We start from the raw sequence: 17,564 nt of genomic DNA, 5'->3' as shown, positions 1-17,564 counted from the left end.
AGCCTCCTGTTCATGAAAACACAATTTAAAATACACAGCATGGTATCAATGAAGGAAATTCTTATCTTATCACCAAGACTTTATTCTAGTAGCTACCCAAGGAATTTTTCTTTTTAATGATGACCTCCTCTCTTGACACTGAACTACGCGTGCCATAGTAGGAAGGACTGTCACATAAAACCACACAGTTGCAGTGCCCGGGTGGCTCAGTTGGTGAAGTGGCTGCCTTCGGCTCAGGTCATGATCCCAGGGTCCTGGGATCGAGCCCTGCATCTGGCTCCCTGCTCAGTACAGAGCCTGCTTCTTCCCCCTTCTCTGCCCCTTCCCCTGCTTATGCTCTCTCTCTCTCCCCCTCTCTCTCAAATAAATAAATAAAATCTTTAAAAAAATAAAATAAAACCACACAGTTGTGCATGTCCCAACTCCAGGGCAGCTGGACTGGGCAATGGAACAGGTGATGGCAAGTATCCGTGAGTGTTAGAGCTTGCTTTCTTACTGTTGTATTTGTAGTAAGATTTGTGAACTCACTTCCTTACGGCTGGTAGAACTCCTTGCCTTTTTGCTTGTTTAGCTTAATCATCAGTAGGCGTTTGTTGAATTCCCACGTAGGATTCAGTGCCTTTGACAAGATTCATTGTAAAAATACAAGCATGGGTTTTCTCTTTTTGAAGTTTTCCCACTTTTTTCTCTTCCTTCTTTTCTCACTTAATAATTATATCTTTGATGTACCTTATACTGACATTTTGCATCTCTAATGATATAGGCAGTCACACTTGGTCTAAAATGTTATACTTATTTTTACATTTCCTTAAGCTTTGCAACTCATTAACCCATAACAACAAATAATTATGCCTTTGGTTGTTTTAAAAGTTCATCAGTGACTTATTGGCTCTCGAGGCACTCTGAGCATACAAATGAATGTTCCACAGCAAATGTTTAAGAAAGTCAGGCAGTTGCCTTTATGACAGGTCCTGGGGAAGGTAAATAGCTAAACCACGTGATTGGTAGCAAAAATGAAGTCTTTCAGTTTTCTCAAATTGATTTAGCATTTGATCTGGTCACCATCAAGTGTCTGCGGTTTTAAAGTCTCTCTTCTCTAATCGTTGACTCTGCCTCCACTCCTGGAATCTTGGTTGAGTGGGAAAACAGTTTATCTGATACGGAATAGTGTCTCTTTAGAGTTGGCCTAGCTGCCCCAGAGAGAAAGGAAGACAAACAGTAAGCTAGAAGATGGCTCCCATCGAATAATTGCAAAGTGCCGCCACATGAAGATACGTTTTGTCTTTCATCTTTTGAATGCAAGCGGCAGTCTGATGTGGGGTTCAGAGGGTTATTTTAGTTTAAAGAAAAGGAATGCTTAAATCAAGCTCTTGGGCAGTTGAATTCAATTCAGTCTATCTTGTAGCACTTGTTCTTTTGGAGAATTACATTTCTGTTTTGACTACTTTGTTTTGAGTTTAAAATGCTTAAAAGCATTGCAAAAATAACAGGAGTTCATTAAGTATTAAGTAGGCACTTCAAAGGATCTCAGAATATGCTTTATAAATATTTCATTCACATTCCCCACATCACTGAGGTAAGAACGAGAAAGATTTTTCCATTTAGTGGGAGGAAAAATCCAATTTAGGGTGAAGTGGGTCTATGCAGGTTCACATACCGCTCAATAGCAAAATAAAAATACAATCTGTGCTCTATTTAAAATGCAATCATGTTTCTACATCTCCCACACTCAGCTAGTAACTAACTCAAAAATTAGCGAGACTTACTGAGTTCCTTTTATTTTTTCCTAGCTGTTGTTCATTAATATCTTTTCGATAAAATAGATCAGCATTTATAGTAATGTTATTTTTAAAAGTTATTTTTAAAACATTGTGACCAACTGTTTATAGGAAACGCGAAGTAGACCCAGTATCCTTTAATCTGCTTGCTGTACTCTCCTCAGAGACCCACAAAAACATACTTAGTGAAAATAATCCTCCCAGAAATAAGAAAGGAGGGGAATAATGCCAGAGAATGAAACATTCATTCAGCTGGTCAGTCACTCAACAAGACTATTTATTGATTGTCAACCATGCCCCAGATGCTGTGCTAAAAGCTGGTGATTGAACACACCCTGCCTTCATTGCATTCAAGAAAGGAAGACAGGAAAGTAAATAAAGATGTGACCACAAACTATTCTAAATGGAAAGAATGGTGGTGGGAGGTAGGGAGAGGGGGGAGAGGACAGGGTGGGCTGGAGGAAGAGCAGGGAAAGATGGGAAAGGACTTATTCTGGATCGGAAGACCAAGAGGAACATCTGAAAAAGTGATAATTTAAGAATGAAGAGGAGCCAGCCTTTGGAAGGGTGGGTGACGTGCCAATGAGCATCGTGGTGCCAGGTGATGGACAGGACAGGCCCACAGAAGAAAGTCCTTGGGATATGGGGGAACCTCACAGTGGCAGCTGCATCCTGAGTGCAGGGAGCCAGAGGACAGTGAGTCAGGATGAGAATGGGGGGTGAGGCGCTCGGGGCCTCTCAGCCATGCCAAGGCATTTGGGTTTAATCTAAAAGCGAGCAGGAATCCATTGGAAGATTTCAGGCAGTGCCGGGGAATTATCTAATTCTGTTTTGAAAAACTAAGTTTGGCCTCCATGTGGAGCATCTGTGGAGGGGGCCAGGAATAGAAGCAAGAAAGGGAAGAGCGGTTAGGAATGAGCACTGAGTAGGACCTAGGCCTAGGTGACGAGGAGGTGATGGCTGCTTCCCCTGGACCAGCCTTGGGCCAGGCCCTTGCCATGAAGACTCTCTAGTCTTCACAGCCCTAGCAAAGCCCGGGCGTAGGAAACCACAGGATAAGATTCTCCCAAAGCCCTTCCCCTAAACAGAAAATTCACTGGAAATAATACTGCCTGTGTCAGTCTAAAAAGCAAAACCTCAGGACACACCAGGAAAATAGTCTGTTATGACTGGAATAGAGTTGACCGTTGGTCCCCAACTTAATGGTTGGACGTAGTGATTTTTCAACTTTACGACGGGGCAAAAGCAACACATGTTTAGTGGAAACCACCCTTGGAATTTTGAATTTTGCTCCTTTCTGTGCTGGCAACATGGGGTACAATCCTCTCTTGTGATACTGGGCAGTGGCAACCCGCCATTCAGCCCCACAATCACAAGGGTAGGCAGCCCATACACTCAACAACCATTCTGTTTCCCACTTTCAGTGCAGTATTCAATAAATCATATGAGATGGTCAACACTTGGTTGTAAAATAGGGTTTGTGTGAGATGATTTTGCCCAACCGTAGGCTATGTAAGTATTCTGAGCACATTTAAGGTAGGCTAGGCCAAGCTGTGATGTTCAGTAGGCTAGGTGTATTAAATGCATTTTTGACTTACAGTATACAGTATTTTCAACTTACGATGGGTTTATCAGGATGTAACACCAACATAAGGGAAGGAAGATCTGTATTTGGAAAGGTTTAGAGAGGGAAACGTAACCCAGAGCATTAGGACTGGACCATGGAGACTTCAACCCATAGCCGGGAAGCCCTTTCCAGTGCTAGACACTGAGCCCAGGGAGGCCCAGCAAGCTTACCTCATTTAATCCTCACCACAGCAGCATGAAAGAGGTGTTAAAATACAACATTAAGAAATAAAGGCCACAAAAGAAAACACACACACACACACACACACACACACACACACACAATCTGATAGCAGGGTGACAGAACCATCATTTGAGACCCCGACCTCTTTCCCAAATCTGTAACCCATTTTCCTTTCCATATACCGCATCTAGATAATAGTACTTAGGCTCCATTTTGCAAATGGTGGATGACCAGCAAAGGCTTTTTGATCCCATGGGCTAAGGTAGGATGATGGCTCAGATCATCAACCCAGATTGTTTGCATGTGCTCCAGGACAGTAGATGGAATATGGGTGGAAAAGAAAGATTTCATTCTGTTGGAAAAGAAGGATCCCTTAGTCATACCATGTTCATTGCAAGATATTTCGGCAACTTGCTTACTGAACAGAATAAATACATAAATGAATGAATAAATAAATAAATAAATAAATAACAATGGGAATTTCTGCCTGGGTGAAATAAAATAGATCTAGTTCCTTTAACCAAAGCTTTTGAAATATTTTCTTTGAAACATTGCCTTGAGAGTCTTTTCAATGTAGTGATTATGGAACCATCAGGCACAACCATAGGCCCAAAATTTTATATATGTACAGTGTATGTATATAATGTATATATATTGTGTATATATATACACACTTGTATCTTACAGCTTTTCACTTGACTTTTTCGTATTTTTGTTGTCCAATAATTAAGTAATGAAGTTATCTGCTAAAAGACGTTTATGATGTGAAAGAGGAGTAGGGAGGGAAGGTTTTTCTAAATTTCCTCTTTCGAAGAAAAAAGTCATTACATGACTTCTGTCATCGCAAAAGGCAAAATGAATAGTTTGTGTGTGATTCATGTGTGCCAGTTCAGTGATTCTCAGCCAGGGGCATTCTGACCCTGGGGATCATTTATTTGGCAACGTTTATACGTTCGTTTTTCAAGGTCGCCATAACAAAGCACCACTGACCGGGTGGCTTCAAGAGCAGAAATTTATGTTCTCACACTTCTGGAGGCTGGGAAATACGAGATCAAGGTGTCAGTAGCGTTGTTTTCTTCTGAGGCCTTTCTCCTTGACTTGTGGTTCATCGTCTTTTCCCTGTGTCTTCACCTGGTTTTCCCTCTGTCCCTTGTGTGTTCTCATCAGGACACCAGTCATAGCAGAACAGGATCCACCGTAATGACCTCATTTTAACTTAATTGCCTCTTGAAAGACCCTGTCTCCAAATCAGTCACATTCTGAGTTACGGAGCACTAAAAGTTCCATACAAATGGGGGGAGAGGGTGCGGAATAGAATTCACCCAGCGGTCTCTGCAAGTTCTTGGTGGTTACAGCTGGCGGAGTTGAGGTGCTCCTGGCATCTGGTGGGTAGAGCCAGGAATGCTGCCCAGCACCTTACAATGCACAGGAGAGCCCCCCACAGCAAAAAGAATCGTCAGGCCCTAAATGTCAGTATTGAATGTCAAGATTGAAAAACCCTGTTCTAATTCCAAAGTGGGTTGTTTGATTTTTTTTTCTAAGCATAAGGAAAAACAGAATCTATTACTCACATGAACATTACTATTGTGAATGATAGCACAGTCTTCAGTAGGACTCTACTCATATTCATATTCAACTGTCTCACACAGAGACCAATTTGTGGCATAAACAAGCTTTGTAAACTGTTTAGACAAACAAATAGAGTTATTGTTAAAAGAAAAAAGGAAGCACAATATAAGATATTATCTCCTTTATCCTTCAGGGAAAAAAAAATCAAGATGACTCCAGATGGACTGGGAAGGGGGAAAGAACGAAGGCAGAGAGGACCGTTAAGATCTTATTGCATTGCTTGACTGCTCACCCCGGATGTGTGGAAGACCCAGGGTTCCAACTGGAATTCTGAGATCTGGGGCTGGGAGAGAAATGGGCCAGGGGCTACACACCCTGGAGCCAAGAAGGACCCAAGAGATGATATCCAAAGGCTAAATGAAAGCAGAGTCGATGGGCTGGAGAGATGTTTCAAATAGTCACTCCCAGGGGCTGGCGAAGAGGTAAAAGCAGCCAGAAATACCACACAAAGGTGTGAACAGTAGAGAAGAGACTTTCCCTGAGGTCTCTTCTTACATATGTGGTACTTAAAAGTCAAAAACGTCAATCAAATATTAGGACCTGAAGTTAACTAGATTAAGGAATCTAAGGGAATTAGATCATGGATTCCAGTCTACAGTGCAGCTGCAAAGGGTTGATCCCACAAGCTATAGAGTGAGATGGACCAGCTTCAGACCATGCTTCGCTCTGCCACTTTACTGCTAGAGTCATCCTAGAAAAGCTAAATCTCTGTGTGCCTCTGTTTCTTCATCTGTAAAATGGGTTATTATCCGAAGATTCATTAGATTGTGTCTGTGTGTATGCATGTGTGTATGTGAAAGAAAGAGAGGGAAAGAGAGAAAAAAGCTAGTTATTGTGATTGGGCACAGACAACCATTAGAGAGAGAGAGAGAGAATGCACCAGCAGTGGGGAGAGGCAAAGGGAGAAGGAGAAGCAGACTTCCTGCTGAGCCGGGCACTCAACAGGGGCTCCATCCCAGGACTCTGAGATCATGACCTGAGCAGACGCTTAGCCATCTGAGACCCCCAGGTGTCCCAACATTCCAGTTCTTAAATCTGCTTTCCCACCTCATTGCCAACCTTGTCACGTTTGCTTCCCACGGGTAATTTGCTGCAGTAGATTTCAAAACAAAGCAAAACAAAAACCCCATCACGAATGCCCAAATAAAGAATACTTCGCTTCTGATTGAGAACTCTTCCTCTGAGAGACGTGCACAAACGTTCATGACTAACTTTGTGGGCTTCTACTTTTGACAGCTGTAGAAAGATTTGGTTTGTTGTCATTTCTTTCTTTGTCCATTTATTTTTGTTTCATTTTGTCTGCTTGTTTATCTACTTGGGGTGTGTTCCGAGGACACGAGTTTTTGGATAAGTGGTCCACTCACAGACAACTACATCTATTGTGGTGTCTAAATGGGGTGTCTGTCCGATCAGATGGGGGCCCCAAATGCGGTGCTAGTGACTATTGGGTGAAAGGATTCACCTGAGACAGGACAAGGGAGATAGAAGTGTATTGACTATACCGCAAGGGAGCAGATGGCAGGATAGCAGAGGAGAGAGGCTGTCTGCCAGGAGGCCATGGGAGGAGGCTGTTTTTAAAGAGGGAAGGTGAGGAGGTATGGTGAGGTATGGAATTCTCCCTTTTCTGGTAACCATGCCTGGTTGTAAGCGGCCCATTGGTCACGGGGGGCCTCTGGATATTTTGAGGAGGGTCCCCTGATGGGCCTGTGTTATTCAGTCAGGGGGGTGCTGTGGGTCCCTTCTACATTCCATCGCTCAAGCCTGCCTGCCTAAAAGTGGCCTCTACATCTGTCTCTTCTCTTGTTTTTCACAGAATATAAATAAGGTTCATGACTACCCAGTCACATTAACTATGTCTGTTGGATCAGGGTGACAATGTAAAATTTTCAAATGAGTTTGCTTTGAGGCTCTGTCTTTTCAAAGTTTCCATTAAAAATTTAATAAAGCAAAGGGACCCATACATAAGTACATAAGCCAGCTATCTCTAAAGATTTTTAAAATTATACTATAATTTTTTAAAGATTTTCCAAGGTAACCCAATATCAATAAGCAAACATTTCTCCACTCCTATTAAATCTCTACAGGTAAAAGTTTTCATGTGTAAAAACACTAAGAGTTTCTATGTTATAATAATAATCATAGCAAACTATGCAGTGCTTATAACATCCCAGATACTACTCAAGTACCTTCCATCTGTTAGCTCAATTATTTCTCATAAGAATTCTGTAAGGCAGATAGTATCATTATTGCTGTTTCGCAGATTAGGTAACTGAAGCACAAAGATGTTAAATAACTTGCTCAAGTTTGTTCAGCTTAGAAATACCAAAGCCAGGACTCAGACTAAGTCAGGATAGCTCTAGAATACTGTCTCCTAATTATTACACTGCCAGCTATTTCAAAGAATACCATTGAAACCTCAGGAAAAATAATAGTATTAGAAAAGAAATGAAAAAATTGTTAGTCTTTCTTTACATATAAACAAATCATTTCACTTACAACCTGTAAGTTTTATTTTTAACTTGAAAGTCATCAAATAAAATAAAACATTCTTCTGACGCTTTGCACAAAAGAGTATCCTGATGGCTGAAAGTCACATGAAAAGGTATTCAGTTCTCCCAGACATGCGGGAAATGCAAATTAAAACCACAATGAAATGCCATTGTACATTTAGTGAAAATGACTAAAATTTTAAAGAGCAGTAATGCCAATTTTGATGATAATAAATGGAGAAAAAGAGGTATGAAACAACTGGAATGCTCATCCATTGCTGGTGGACTTATGACCCAACATAATCACTTTAGAAAACTGCTTGTCAGGATCTATTAAAGCTGAATATATGCATACCCCAAGACCTGCAATTCCACTCCTAGATATATACCCAACAGAAATTGCAACCATTTCTCATACATACCCAACAAGATATATGTATATATATGTATATACATGGGTATATATTCACATATATACCCAACAGATATGCACATACTTCATATATGCTCAACAAAAGACATATTTAAGAATGTTTATAACAGGGATGCCTGGGTGGCTCAGTCGGTTAAGCGTCTGCCTTCGGCTTAGGTCACAAACCGGGGGTCCTACAATTGAGTCCAGCATCCAGATCCCTGCTTACTGAGAAGTCTGCTTCTGCCTCTGCCTGCCGCTCCCCCTGCTTGTGCTCTCTGTCTCTCTGACAAATAAATAAATAAAATCCTTTAAAAAATAGAATGTTTATAGCGACACTACTCATCATAGACACAAACTGACCCAAATGTCCATCAACAGCTGAGTTGTGGTATAATAATAAAATGAGAGAGTATATTGGATTGAGAAGGAGTAAACTATTGCTACATGCAACACATGGATAACTATAAACACAGTGATCGAAAGAAGCTTGGAAAACACAAAAAACTCTGCTCCGTATTACTAAGTGAAAGAAGCCAGTCTGAAAAGGCTACATCATGTATGATTTCAACTATAAAACATTCTGGAAAAGGCAACACTGTGGAGACAATAGAAGATTCAGGATTGCCAGGATTGGGGATGGGGAGTGGAAGGATGAACAGACGGAAAACAGAGGATTTGTAGGTAGTAACAATGCTCTGTCTGATGCTATAATGGTGGATACATTTGTCCAAACCCATAGACTGTACAACAGCATGTGTATCTCATGTAAACTACCAAGTTTGGGTGATCATGAAGCATCAGTAGGTTCATCGGTTATAATAAATATACCACTCTGGTGGGGAATGTGGATAACGGGGGAGGCTGGGCATGTAGGTGGGCAAGAGGTATATGGGCAATCTCTATGGCTTCCTCTTAATTTTGCTGTGAACCTAAAACTACTCTAAAAAATAAAATGTGTTTTAAAAAAAGGAACTATGCACTATATGATTCCATTTATAGAAAGATCGAAACCAAGCAAAACTAATATAAGGTGTTAGAAGTCAGCAGACTGGTTCCCTCTGGGGAGAAGTGGGTGGAAGGGAACATAAGGGAGCTTCTGAGGCAATGATTATGTTCCATTTCTGGATTTGTGCTGATTTGTGAAGGTATGTTCACACAGAAAATTCACTGGGCTGGACACTTAAGATTTGTTCATTTTCCCATATAACACTTCAATTAAAAATGTTCTTCAAAGATACATTGTTTTGGAGTTAATAATATAAGAAAAGTATGTGGAAATAATATTATTCATACTATCATAAAATGCTACTCCAGCCTGCACCTTTCCTTTTGAAGTTCACAGGACGGCTTATCTCTAGAAGTGTATTTGAAAAGTGATCAATTAAAAAGTGCTGGAATGGCTCCAGCCTGGATCCATTGTTAACAAAAGTATCTGGCAGAAAGCTAAATGCTACTGGATCTCCCAAGACAAATTTTAAATGATTGTACTTAGAAGAAATGGGAATTGCACTACGCTGCTAAAGAAGAAAATATTTGTCTTCAACTGTGGCCGAGATTAAAGAACCATTTTGGGGGGTTGTATTCTTAATTTGCTTAATAGTCACAGTATAAGGAATGGCCTCTTTGTTCACTGATTCCTGTACCGGGTCTCAAATATTAACCATACCTGGATTTTAAGATGGTGGAGTAAGTACCTAATGCAAGCATTCCTCCCGCAACAAATCCATAAAAATGATAGGAAGGATGTTTCAGCAAGAGAAAGAGGAGAAAAGGAAAAGTAGAAGGAACAAAGAGGGAAAGAAGGGGAGAAAGAAAAAGGAGGAGGAGGGGAAGTAGAAACACTAGCAGCAGCTCAAGTAGAGATGCTTGACTATGGGGGTAGATGGGGAACTTTCAATGGACAAGAATCTTTGAAGAATCTCTAGGACAGAATGCAAATAAGGCTGACTGAAGAGAGAAACCATAACACTAATTCTGAGCAAAAATTGTTGTGAGAGGTGGTATACACAAAGTGGGTTTTGTTCCCAATAGTGTTTCATAGTAGAAGAGTTTTATGCATCACACTTAGAAGCAATGTAGCTATTTGATGAGAATCGTGATTTAAAAAAAAAAAAAATGGATTGAGTGAGTTCATCTGCTTGCTTATAGGAAGGCTGCAGTAGAAGAGAGTTCAAGTCAGCATTCATTGAGTATCTTCTATAAGGCAAGACTTCTCTAGACACTAGAAGTATACTGTAAAACAAACAAACAAACAACAACAAAAAAAGACCATGAGGAGTCAGAGCCTACTGTAGAAGATAGACACATAAACATATCACTTCAGTATGATGCCATTAAATGTGTGGGGTGATATGGGAAGACAGAGAACAAATCACTTACCCTAACCTTATAGCTGGACAAAGGCTTCCTGGAGGAAATGACACCCTACCTGAGTCTTGAACAATGAATGAAAATCAATATGGCAGAGTAGTAAAGCTTCTGTGTGCTGCACAATGGATCTTGCAGTGCCATAGTAACAAACATGGATTTCATTTGGAAAATGATACTCATTGAAAGGTTTTAGGGGTGCGTGGGTGGCTCAGTCATTAGGCATCTGCCTTCAGCTTGGGTCATCCCTGGGATCGAGTCCCACATCAGGCTTCTCGCTCACCCCTCCACCTGCTGCTCCCCCTACTTGTGCACTCTCTCTGTCAAGTAAATAAATAAACAATAACGTCTTAAAAAAAGAAGAGGTTTTAGGTAGGGTGGTGTTTTGTCTAATTCTGCATTTTTTTAAATGGATCTCTCTAACCATTAGAGGGTAGGCCTAAAAGAATAAGACTGATAGCAGGCAACCATGTAGTGGGGAGGCAATTTCAGATGACTGGGGCAGAGATGGTGAACACCTGCAGCAAGGAAGAGTAAAGAGAGAGAAAAAGAGATAGGCAGAGAAGATGCAAGAAAGAAGACTTGAATGGTATCTAAGATTTGGGCTTTCCTGGAAGGAAGATGGCAATGGCACTAACTAGAAACTGGCACTACAGAAAAAGAAACAGATACGGAATAGGAAGTAATTATTTCCATTTTGAACATGGTGCATGGTCACGCGTGGCGCATTCCTGCAAGATTGCTAACTGGATGTATGCAGAAGGAAGTTAGATACATGGTTCTGAAATTTAGGGGAGAGGGATTAAGAATAGGAAATTAGATATATGGGTCTGAAGTTTAGGAGACAGGAATTAAAACTATGGTTCTGAAATTTAGGAGAGAGGGATTAAGATTTAGGAGAGAGGGATTAAGGCTAGGATCAGGGAGTTATGGGCATCTAAGAGATACTTAAACCAAGGGAAGTAAGTAACAGTCTCCAAGAAGAAAGGGCAGAGATTGAAGAGCACTAGGCCAAGGGCAGAACTCCAGAACACTGACATTTAAGGGATAAATAGACTAAAATCCCACAAAGGAGCCTATAAAGTAGAAAGTTCGGAAACTATGGAAAGAATCCTGAGAGAATGATGACTTGGAAACCAATGGAGTACAGTTTCCAGGAAGAGTAAATCTAATGCAGGAGAGAGGCTCACTAAGTCCTGTGTTCATTAAATTTGACAATATGGAAGTCCCTGTTTCTTTGGCAAGAGCAATTTCATTGGAGTGTAGGGATGGAAGTCTGTGTATTGTGGGTTAGAAAGGGAATGGGAAGTGGGGACTACAACTGTAGACTATAAATAACCCCAAAGGGATTGAGAAAGACTGAGCAGCAAGTAAAGGAAGACATGGGATTGAAAGATCCTGCTTCCTGTCTGTTTTAGTAGAGGAAAAGACTTGACTCTGTTTATACATTGAAGGGGAAAATAGGCTAAAAAAAAAAAATAGAGGAAGTAGAAGGAATTATTCAGGGGCACCTGGGTGGCTCAGTCTTTAAGCGTCTGTCTTTGGCTCAGGTCATGATCCCAGGGTCCTGGGACAGAGCCCCACATCAGGCTCCCTGCTTAGCAGGGAGCCTGCTTCTCCCTCTCCCACTCCCACTGCTGTGTTCCCTCTCTCCCTGTGTCTCTCTCCATCAAAAAAATAAATAAAATCTTTAAAAAAAAAAGAAGGGGGGGAGTATTATTCATGAGTAACAAGCTATGGCATCCTAGAGGGGATGGGACCCATCAGCAAGGCTAAGCAAGTAGAAAAGTATGGGTATATTAAGCAGGGGACAAAAAAGAACCAGAATTTGGTTTATTCATGTGTGGTGGTCTAAAGAATCTCAGTTGTTTTCATGAAGTGAGAAGGAAGGTGTACCATGATGGGAGTCGTTGATTAAGAGGTTTGAAGCAAGTGGTCAAGATTGGCCACAGTTCATGAGGGAGTACATTGAGCAATCACAAATAACAAAATTGTGCAGCAGTGTTGAGAACCCACAAAGACCATGAATTTATAGTCCCCAGTCTGCACATTTGTGAGTTTCTCTTTTCTAGTAGCACTCAGTACCCTGGGATAGGAACAGAGAAAATGAATTATGGTGTTTTTCCAGAGCTGGGATTTTGCCAAGAGAATGAAACAAAAGACAAGGGACCGTGAGGTTGAGGGTGTTGGTGAGGTAGTGATCCAGGTGACCAATGCATGATGTAAGCTAGGTTCTTAGGCTAAGACAAAGCTCTAATACTGGAAGTATCAAAGGACCAGAGATTGAAATAGAAGACTAAGCTGGAAAGACAAAAGACTGTGTCAGGAACACAAGGGTCTATAAAGCTAGATCTTAAATGGGGGTGAGGGGCGGGTGGGGGAGCACACGAGTAGGAATTTGGAAATAGAGAAGCTAATGCATTCTAGGGAAAGAGAATCACATGTGTAAAAACAGATGCAAAGGGGAACAGCAAGAATTTCAAGTATATATGTGGACCACACATTGCATAGAGGAAAGTGACATAAAATCAAGGTGGAAACACACATTAGGCCAAATCATGAAAAGCCTAAATAGTTTAGGTATTTGTTCCTCTAAGAGGCTTGGAGCCAGCCAAAGTTCTCAGATGGAGGAGGTCCATATGGCTAGAGCTGGGAGGTTTGCCCTGCACAGGGACTCCTCTGAAGGGGCTGAACTCCAGGCCAAGCTCTGCTTGCAAACTAGTCACTTTGTTCTGCTGATTCAGTGCAAAGATCTTTTCTATAATTCGTCATGCCCAACTCCAGAGGAGGCCCCTTTTCCTGTGGATGCACCTGAGGGTTTGCCTTTCTTATTGGCTAACAGTGGGTCTGAGTGGAGTGACAATCAGATAGATGGGCTTTTTGGGGTGACCCATCTGGCCATGGTACAGAAGGTGACCTAGACACAGTATGAGGAGACACAGTAAGCACGAAGAGCAAAAAGGTTATTCATGTAACAGGGACTTGACCAAAGGTAGAAGCCAAGAAGAAGGAAGGGAGACCAGATCCAGAAGAAAGTTCTATAGAATTAATACTGGGTATCTTTATGGATGTAGGGACAGGAGGAAAGGGAAAAGTTGAAGCTGACTTGGATTGATTCTCCATTGTGTCCCTGAACCTACCCACAATTAATGCTCAACTCAGATTTGTCAAATGAAGAAAAACAATAGAGTTGCAAACAACAAAGACATTTGCAAGAGAGAGAGACTGTCTGCTTGGACAGAACTCTATTTCTAGGAAACAATCAGGCCTCCTAAACTCTGAGTGAGTTGTAGAGCTCAAAGCTCTCATCTGGAAATTTAGGGTTCCTCCTGTGCCGTGGTTCTAAGCCTTGCTTGAACATTCCAATCACTAGGGCAGGTTTTAAACATCCCAGTGTCCATACTAGACCCATCAACTCAGGCACTCTGGGGATGGGACCCAGACATCAATATTCCGTAAAGGTCCTGAGATGATTCCAATATAGAGTCGACTGCTCCCACTGAACTCTCCAACCCCTATTCTAGATTTCCAGACATGGCCATTAACACAGCATCAGCAAGAGTAGGGTCAGAGACAGGGAAGAATGGTCAAACATATTTGACCGTCTTGTCACAATGAATCTTCCATGTCTTATGAAATCTTTGTCCATAGTGACCACTTCTTCAAAATTAATTCCAACATTTTGGCAAAAGATGAAAAAATTAAAGAAATCCATTACATTGTTTCACAAATGTTAGGAAACTGAATCATAGACAAAAATGTGGTGCAACATGAGGCCACCTTTTAAAATCCTAGTTTAAAAAATCAATAATGTACAGGTTTGGAAATTATCTTACAATCTCCCGATTTGGTGCTAAAGTTATATGCATTCCAGGGGTCAGAAGGACCAAATACTAAAAAGAAAAGTTTACAAATAATTTAAGTAAGAAAGAGAATATTTTTGTACAGAGTTTTAATGTTCTTATTCTATCATTTTTAACTCAAAATTGACATAAAGGCAAGAAGAGCATTGCTAATCAAAGAGCGGTCCAGGGAAGTGTCTTTCCCAGGACATGGTTGTTTTTTATGATCCACAACAGATAAGAATTTGAGAGTAAAAGCAGCGCCTTGGTGACTCAGTCTTCAAGCATCTGCCTTCCGCTCGAGTCTTGACCCCAACGTCCTGGGATCGAGCACCACATTGGGCTCCCAGCTCAGCGGGAGGCCTGTTCTCCCTCTCCCACTTCCCCTGCTTGTGTTCCCTCTCTTGTTGTGTCTCTCTCTGTCAGATAAATAAATAAAATCTTTAAAAAAAAAAAAATTTTGAGAGTAAAGTTTAGAAACTTTTATAGTAATTGAAAAATTGCTACTGAATCACATAACAAAATATTGAGCTCCTGTTTTATGCATTCTAGTGTTTTTATTTCCCTTTTCTAGTAATTTATTTTATTTTATTTTACTTTTTTAAATTATAAACCCACAGCAAATTCAAAATTTTAAAAAATCAGTCTTTCACCATGGATAGTTTAGTTTGGGAAACTAGAGGACCACCATTCCATTTGAACATCAATGCAAAGGTGAACACAGAATGAAAAAAGTAAATACAGACAAATTCCTTTTTACCTTATCTGCTTGGAATTTATATTTTAGAGGTCTATTTCATTTTACCTTAGATAGTTGATATGAAAAGTTGTTTTCTGCTATAGGCTTATATGCATTGCTTAGAAGTTCTTTAAAAGAAAACATAAGAGGCACCTGGGTAGCTCAGTTGGTTAAGCATCCAGCTCTTGGTTTCAGCTCAGGTCATGCTCTCCTGGTCATGGGATTGAGCCCCACATTGGACTCTGCACTCAGCATGGAGTCTGCCTCAGATTCTCTCTCCCTCTCCCTCTCACACTTTCTCTCTCTCTCTCTCAAATAAATAAATAAATAAATAAATAAATAAATAAATAAAATCTTTAAAAAAGAAAACAAACTTACTAGAAAACAGGCGGTAAAGTAATGGATTAGCAGGATTTGCTCATTTTCTAAGAGGAACCCCAATATCAGGTAAAACAGAGAAGTTATTAACTCCTTTTGGGAAAGGGAGATTCCTCTTTTTAAGAAATAAGTCACTCTCTCTCGATTGGAAACAGCTAGCAAGAGTTTAATAGCATAAACTATTAAGGTAGAGACACCCTAGTTTAACTACAGGGAAACCTGCCACATGGAGATGATTTCTCCCGAGATCATGCAGCTGATGAATGAGGTCAGGATTCAAACCCAAGACTCTATACGCTGACAGTGCCTTGCTCTCTCCGCCATTCCTCCATCCCAAGTGTTCTGGGGGGACCCTGAGAGTAGAGGCTTATATAAGCTTCACTTCCAGGAAACTGAGATAGGATAGTGAATATTAAAGTCATGTGGAATGTTTATGAATCTCCTTAAATGTAAATGTCCTCATTCTGTTTAGAGCTTTCCGCATATAGACAAGAGTGATGTATGTCCCATACTGTTTTGCACATCACCCAGAAAAATATAACAGGAAAGGAAACTTAGTGCTCTCCATACCAGCTGTCTCATGTTGAAACTGGTTGGATCTTGGTTGCTAATAAACATGCTCCGAAAGCAAACCATCTTGATTCTTTTAAAAAATAAGTGGGATATCAATGAGAAAATAAGTGAGTACCTAAGAAATATCAAGTCTTTGCCTGGATTATATAGTCCCTGTGAGGAATCCAGAAACTTCATTGATTAATTTTATACATGTCTGTTCAGTGAACTAAACTAAACAACTTTGCTACTTCAGAGAAGTAACTGCACAACAGATTTAAATTGCTGATCAGTTATTTGCCACTGTTACCTGGACAGCGCAAGAAAACCATCCAGATATTCAATATATGGAAAACCAAATATTTTAGTGCATATTTTTGACATCGTTTAGTTTTAGCTTAAGAATATAGCACGTTACTCAGCTATATAAGTGTTCAGTGGCAGATATTAAAATGTATAATTGTCTTTTTACCATACTCTGAAATATTTAACTGAATATTTTAATCTTCCTGTTCATGCTAGTGACTTTTCAGTCACTTTTTAAAGAGTAAATGATCAATCCCTGCATTCTTAACCATCAGTGATTAACAGTTAATATTTGATAAAGAAACAAAGCAACCTATACTGACAACAGCAGGTTAGATGCTATGGGTGTGACCACTTAAATAACAGGAATAATCCGGATTTTTTAAAAAGCTCATGGTTGAAATAGATGAAGGTGGTCAAAAGATACAAACTTCCAGTTATACAATAAAAAAAGTCCTGGGGAAGTAATGTAAGCAGGGCGAATATAGTTAATAATTCTGTATTGTTTATCCAAAAGTTGCTAGGAGAGTAAATCTTAAGAGTTCTCTTCACAAGAAAAAAAATGTAAGTGCGATGAATGTTAGCTAACCTTATCATGGTAATCATTTTGCAATATATATATATATATATACATATATATATATATATCACATCATTATGTTGTACACCTAAAATTACTACAATGTCATATGCCAATTAGGTCAGTTCTAAAAATAATAAATAAAAAGAAAGCTCACTGTCTTATCTTGAGATAAATTTTAAATATGTACACCCGATCTGAGATTATAATGAATTTTGAATAGAATCTGAACCTTCAGGTTTGAGCAAGCAGTCATGTTTTAAGTCAATCTTCAGCCGACTATCACATAAAGTCTTAGCTGGTCTTGGTGACAGTCTGTTCTGCCGCCGGTCTTTTGTCCTCTGAGATACAGATGGCATCTATCAGTGACGCTGTAGGGTTATGTGGGAGACCGTCATGAAATAGAAAAGTAAAAACAGAATAAAATCGCATTACACGGAGTTTCCCTTAAAACAAAAATTGATTGAGTTCTGCCCGAAGTGGCTTGTTGTTTCCTGTGCCAGGAACTACTGTGCGGGCCCAGCAGGAAGTGTGCTCCGAAGCGGGATCACATTACACCCTTGTTTTATGGTTCATTTCACTTATTTAATGCAATCTGAGAACCTGCAAAGGGAACATGTTAGAAGGAGGGAATGGTCTTTTTGTCTTGTTTTGTTTTGTTTTTTTAAGTTTCTTTGAA

The 17,564-nt window shown here is 40.2% G+C and overlaps 1 protein-coding gene across 2 annotated transcripts in view; it reads left to right on the top strand.

Moving 5' to 3' along the window:
* Window positions 1–17,564, top strand: part of LGR5 (leucine rich repeat containing G protein-coupled receptor 5) — a 123,229-nt gene that overhangs the window by 37,898 nt on the left and 67,767 nt on the right. The window lies entirely within an intron of this gene.

This window comes from Lontra canadensis, unplaced genomic scaffold (assembly GCF_010015895.1).
Source record: "Lontra canadensis isolate GAN:19392208 unplaced genomic scaffold, GSC_riverotter_1.0 scaffold9, whole genome shotgun sequence".
Lineage (NCBI taxonomy): Eukaryota > Metazoa > Chordata > Mammalia > Carnivora > Mustelidae > Lontra > Lontra canadensis.
This window is presented reverse-complemented; position numbering and strand designations above follow the sequence as displayed.